A 6,008-nucleotide genomic window follows, 5' to 3' on the forward strand; every position below is an offset into this window, starting at 1 on the left:
CCAAGACAAAACTACAAGAAACATTAAAGAAAAAAAACAAAACAAAACAAAGCAAGAGTACAACACACCCAACAAACGAAACCAAGACCAAACTACAAAAAAAAAAAAAAAAAAAAATTCAAAACAAAGGAAAACGAGTACAACACAACATGGCCATGCTCAAACTCAACAAAACAAAACATGCAGACAAGAACAAAGAAAAATTACAAACATCACCTCTGCACATCATCTCTCCTGCAATGTGTTGTCCTCCGCTAAAAGGGAAAAAAAGTGAGTTGAATATGGTTAAAATAAACACACAATTAGTAATGTTAAACATATTTCAAAAGCAATAATTATTCATAATAGGAAACACACCTCCCCGAGAGTTTGTTTTATAACAATGGACACTCTCATGTATTCCACTTGCTTTTGCTCATCAAAACCAACCATCTACAAAAGATACACAATAAGCTATTAGAATCATTATATAAGTTAAACTAAAGAGTACGCGATAATTGTTCATAATAAGAAACACACCTTTATTAGAGATTGTTATATAAAATGGGAGAGTCCATTTTGTATTTCACGTATTCATGCTCATTGAAAAATGGCATCTACAATAGATATACAATAAAATATCAGATTTCTAATAAAATTCAAACTAGAGAGATTCAAGGCATGGACTTCAACAAAAGCAAATCATGTAGACAACAACAAACAAAAAATTGCAAACTTCACTTTTGCACATTATATATATTGTAGTGTCCTTTCCTTTGCTGAAAGGGAAAAAAGTGGTGTGAATAAGGTTAAAATAAAGACACAAATAGTAATAGCAAGCATAATTCAAAAGAAATAACTATTAGTAATTGCAAACATACCTCGTCTTGAGCTTCCTATATAAAGATAGACATTCCATTTTGTATTCCACTTACACATGCTCACCCAAACTAGCCATCTACAGCAGATACATAATAAGATAATGGTATCATTATAAAAGTTAAACTGTAGAGTTAAATGCAACAATCAATCATAATGTGAAACATAACTTGCTTTGAACTTTTTTTATACAAAGGGGGATAATCCATTTTGTATTTTATGTAATTCTACTCACTGGAATCAACCATCTGCGGTAGATAGAAAATAAAATATTAGTATTATAATAAAAAATAAATGGAGAATTGAAGGCATGAATTTGTGAAACAACTTAATTCCAACCCATTTATATTTCATGCTACATCTCAGTTTCTAAATTTCTAAACTAGACATAATTCTGGTAGGAATAACGCAATCAATGTTATCACAAGATAAATAATCCTTTTTGTAAGAGGGATCCAATCAAATTTGAACATATTGAACATGTTGAGATTAGTAACTTGGGAGGTACTCCAAACCCTAGGCTATAGGGATTTGGAGGAATTGGCACCACAAAGTCATTTATGGGCGAAGAAACCAAGTGTGTCGAATTTGCACCCAAGCTTGCAGGTGTGGAACCGTGTATGGATTTGGACACTTGGCACTTGCAGATTGTAGGCCACCCCTAAAGGAATAAGGGGTCGCTTGTAGCACCAACAAAGGCCTTGTGGATTGAGTGAAAATAATTTTTATTTGATTATGTGGATGAACTTGTCTTAAGCTTCAAGTCGACCTTGAATTGAGGAGATAATTTGAGAAGTTTAAATGTCACCCTAAGGAATGATATAAATATGAGTGAGGAGGAGCCTCATTCCTCACCCAATCAAGTCTAGTTAGGGTTATTTTTGATACTGTTTTGGGTTGTCGTTATGCAGGTAAAGACAACGAGTAAAAGGGGACTATGCTGAGACTTTTGAGGACGAAATCTGAGCATGAAAACAGAAGCAAGCTCTCTCTAATAGTCCAATATTTTTGAAGTATTGCAAGTGGATGAAATTATGACTATTGAAGGGTCGAGTAGCTTACTTGGCAGCCAAGGTTAGGCTGCATTCATCTACAGTAGGAGCGAAAAATAAAAGGTTCTTGGAGTGGTTTGAATGTAGGTTGGATCTGGTTAAGGTTGTCGTAGTTAGGGTTGAGTTCTTCCAAAAAAGTCTCACTTAGATCCAAGGGTTTTGGAGAGAAAAAGTGGACGTCTACAAGGAGGAAAAGCAAAGGATTGGTGTCCTCGTTTAGGTGAGTATTAGGAGTAGCCAAAGAACAGTTTTTGGAGGGTTGTAGTGGCTTGCTCCACACTCTAAGTAAATTCACTTCACGAGGAATTTGAGGACTGTTAGAACGACAAAAGAACGGATGCTCAAGGAAGGAGGTTAAGGGAGTAGTTTGACAAGACCAAGTTTGTTGTTGAAGAAGGACTTTTGACAATGATAAGTGGAAGCCCTCCATGCCATAACTTTGTCTCATTGAAGCAACACAACTAGGAAAAAGAAGAAGTCCCTAAGAGTTGTGTTCTTGAATGACTAAGGAGCAGCTAGTTTACAAGAACTCCCATAGGAGATGAGGAGAAGTAGTCGATAGTCTAGAGCTGTTCACAGACTGAATTGTCAACAACTCAACAAAAGATCCTATGTCTTGGTTGTTAATATACTAATGATCAACTGGAGCGTAGATTGGAGCTGTGTTTAGTCACCAAAAGGAACAATAACATTGATAGAGGCAGATTGGTTTGGCAGATTGGGAGCTAAAGGGCTGGGAAGATGTGTTCAAGATATGACTAGTGGAGCTGTGACGTACACTAGATCAACTAGTATGTCAGTGCAACTTGTTAAGGGTATATTAGTGGTCAAAGTTGTTGACACCAAACCCTACTTTGTATTACTTGTATCAGTGATTGTATGAGGGCCATGATCCTTGGTACAGAAGCCCTAAACAATTGTATTACAGTTTGTTAATATAACGAAGTTGGGTCGTTAAAAAAAATTGTAAAAAGTTGTATATATTTGTTCCGTAATTGATTTACTGTCGTTTATATTTCGTTGAGCAAAGTAGTTTGTTGTGGTATTTGGATTGGTAGTGTTAGTGATTCTAAGACCTTAACCTAGATTCCAGTACTGTGGAAAAACAACATGGTATCATAACTACTTTGAAGGGCCATTGAATCAGCATGCCCACAGCAAAGCAACGTAGAGGGAGTTGAGATTGTTAGATATGGATATATGTTATCAGCTAGAAAGACATGGAGATGTTTCTTGACTGGCTTGGCAACGAGATTGGCTGGAATGTCCATGTGTTGTGTTTCACCTACGAGGATAGTGCTTGTAGGATTAAGTTGCAGCGATGACGGTCGTGTTCGACCGAGCTCAGGCTGACCTTGTAGGGCACGAGATCAGTAACAGGTTGAGCCAATGGAGATCGTGGAGACTCAGAGGGAGTCTAGCTTCAAAGGGAGCAACCCTATGGAAGTGTTGAGATATTTCGGTTCAAATGAGATGAGGCAGTGGCAGAGGCAGAGGCACCAATAAGATAGTGTTGTTCATTCTACAGAGTATGCTACAGTGGCAGACGTTACATGGGCTAGTGTTGTCGTGTGATGATGATGGAGACTTCCTACCGTTGGAAGTACCTCCCTTGCTAAGAGGGAGTGTTAAGATTGGTAGCTTTGGAGGTACTCCAAACCTAGGCTACAGGGTTGTGGAGGAATCAGCACCCAAGCTTGTGGGTCTGAAACCGTGTATGGATTTGGACACTTCGCACTTGGAGATTGTAGGGAACCGTTAAAGGAACAATGGGCCGCTTGTAGCACGAAGATAGGCCTTGTTGGTTGAGAGATTTTTTTTTTTTTTATGTGATTATGTGGGTGAATTTGTCTTAAGTTTCAAGTCGTCCTTGACTTGAGGAGACTATTAAGAATGTTATATTTCATCCTAAGGAATCATATAAATAGGAGTGAGGAGGAGCCTCATTCCTCACCAAATCAAGTCATTTATTTCTCATCTGAAGATTGAAATAGGAGGCCAATTCCGCAACCAAGAAGGAGAAAGGTCAAGTCTGGTTAGGGCTGGTTTTGGGTTGTAGTTATGCAAGTAAAGGCAACGAGTAGAAGGAGACTAGGCCGTGACTTTTTAGGAAGAAATATGAGCATGAAAACAAAAGCAATCTCTCTTACAGTTCGATATTTCTGAAGTATAATAGATGGAAAAAAGTAGTGTTCTTGGAGGGCCAAGTCGCCTACTTAGCTACCAAGGACATGGCAAATTCATCTATAGTACCAAGGAATAAATCAGAGGTGGATGGAGTGGTTTGCAAGTGGGTTGGACCTATTTCAGGTTGCCCTAGATAGGGGTGAGTTCTTAAGAAGAGGTATTGCTGAAATCCAAGTGTTTTGGAGAGCAGAAGTGGATGTCTACAAGGAGGAAAAGTGTAGGATTGGTGTCTTAGTTTAGGACAGTAGTTGAAGTAGCCAAAAGAGTTGTTTTGGAGGGCTGGAGTGGCTTGTTCCAAGCCCTAAGTACAGTCACTTGAGAAGAATTTGAGGATTGTTAAAAGGGAAAAAGAAGGGATGCTCAGGAAAAGGAGGTCAAGGGAACAGTTTGACTAGCCCAAGTTTGTTGTTGAAGACTTTTGACAGTGATAGGTGGCATCCATCCATTCCCTAAGTTTGCCTCATCGATGCTAACAAATAGTAGAGGAAGAATCCCTAAGAGTTTTGTTCTTAAACGACTAAGCACAGCTAGGGGAAGAAGTCAGTGGGCAGTCTAGAGTTGTTCGCAAACAGAGTTCTGTACAACTCAACAGAATGCTCTATGTCTTGGTTGTTAATGGACTAATGCTAAGCTAGAGGGCAAATTGAAGTTGTGTTCAGTGACCTAAAGGAGCAGGATCATTCATAGAGGCAAATTGGTGTTGCGCAAATTGGGAGACAATGAATCGGGCAGATGTGTTTAGGAAAAGACCAATGGACTGTGAAGTGCACTAGATCATCTAGGAAAAATATTGAATGTCACACGCATGAACAAAAGCATACTACCTCGAAACAATGACAAAATGATAAATCATTGTGCAACTAACGAATATTTCAGCATATTAAAGGACTAGTATTGTGCATGAGAAAAGTATGTTTCACCCTTATTTTGTGTCGTGTTTGTAGAATGTCTAATGCATCTTCACCACTTCACCTTTTGTAGACCATACAATTGTAGTTGTTCACTACATAAAAAGATCAATATACTTGACTATCAAAGCATAGATAAAACATTTAATAATTTGAATAGCAAACAAATGGACCACAAATAAGTGAAAAATGCTTTTAAGTGAACTGCATTTCATGTAGATATGTTGACTCACCTTCATTTATGAACAATTACCTCAATTTTCTCTGTCTACTTCATTCATTTCCATTTCACACCCAACAAACGAACCAAAACAAATAGACAAGAAACATTAAAGAAATAAAAAAACAAAACAAAGCAAGAGTACAACACACTCAACAAACGAAACCAAGACCAAACTACAAAAAAACAAAAAGAAATCCAAAACAAAGGAAAATGAGTACACACAGCATGGCCATGCTAAAACTCAACAAAACAAAAATGCACACAAGAACAAAGAAAAAAATTGCAAACATCCCCTCCGCACATCAACTCTCCTGCAATGTGTTGTCCTCCGCTGAAAGGGAAAAAAAGTGAGTTGAATATGGTTAAAAATAAACACACAATTAGTAATGTTAAACATATTTCAAAAGCAATAATTATTCATAATAGGAAACACACACTCCCCTAGAGTTTTTTTATAACAATGGACACTCTCCTGTATTCCACTTGCTTTTGCTCATCAAAACCAACCATCTACAAAGATACACAATAAGCTATTAGAATCATTATATAAGTTAAACTAAAGAGTACGAATAATTGATCATAATAAGAAACACACCTTCATTTGAGATTGTTATATAAAATGGGAGAGTCCATTTTGTATTTCACGTATTCATGCTCATTGAAAAAAGGCATCTACAATAGATATACAATAAAATATAGATTTCTAATAAAAGTCAAACTAGAGAGATTGAAGGCATGGACTTCACAAAAACAAATCATGTAGACAACAACAAACAAAAA

The 6,008-nt window shown here is 37.2% G+C and overlaps 1 long non-coding RNA gene across 1 annotated transcript; it reads right to left on the reverse strand.

The window, feature by feature from the left end:
* Positions 1–863: 863 nt before the first annotated feature.
* LOC149266428 (uncharacterized) lies at positions 864–5,295 on the reverse strand. Its single transcript, XR_016252865.1, has 3 exons — positions 5,239–5,295; positions 5,018–5,100; positions 864–937 (listed from the first exon to the last, which is right to left on the reverse strand). It is a non-coding gene; the product is annotated as an uncharacterized LOC149266428 (long non-coding RNA).
* Between the last annotated feature and the right edge of the window lie 713 nt (positions 5,296–6,008).

The sequence above is a fragment of the Pinus tabuliformis genome, chromosome 6 (assembly GCF_031772625.1).
Source record: "Pinus tabuliformis cultivar Carrire ecotype Pingquan chromosome 6, CPIR1, whole genome shotgun sequence".
Taxonomy (NCBI): Eukaryota; Viridiplantae; Streptophyta; class Pinopsida; order Pinales; family Pinaceae; genus Pinus; species Pinus tabuliformis.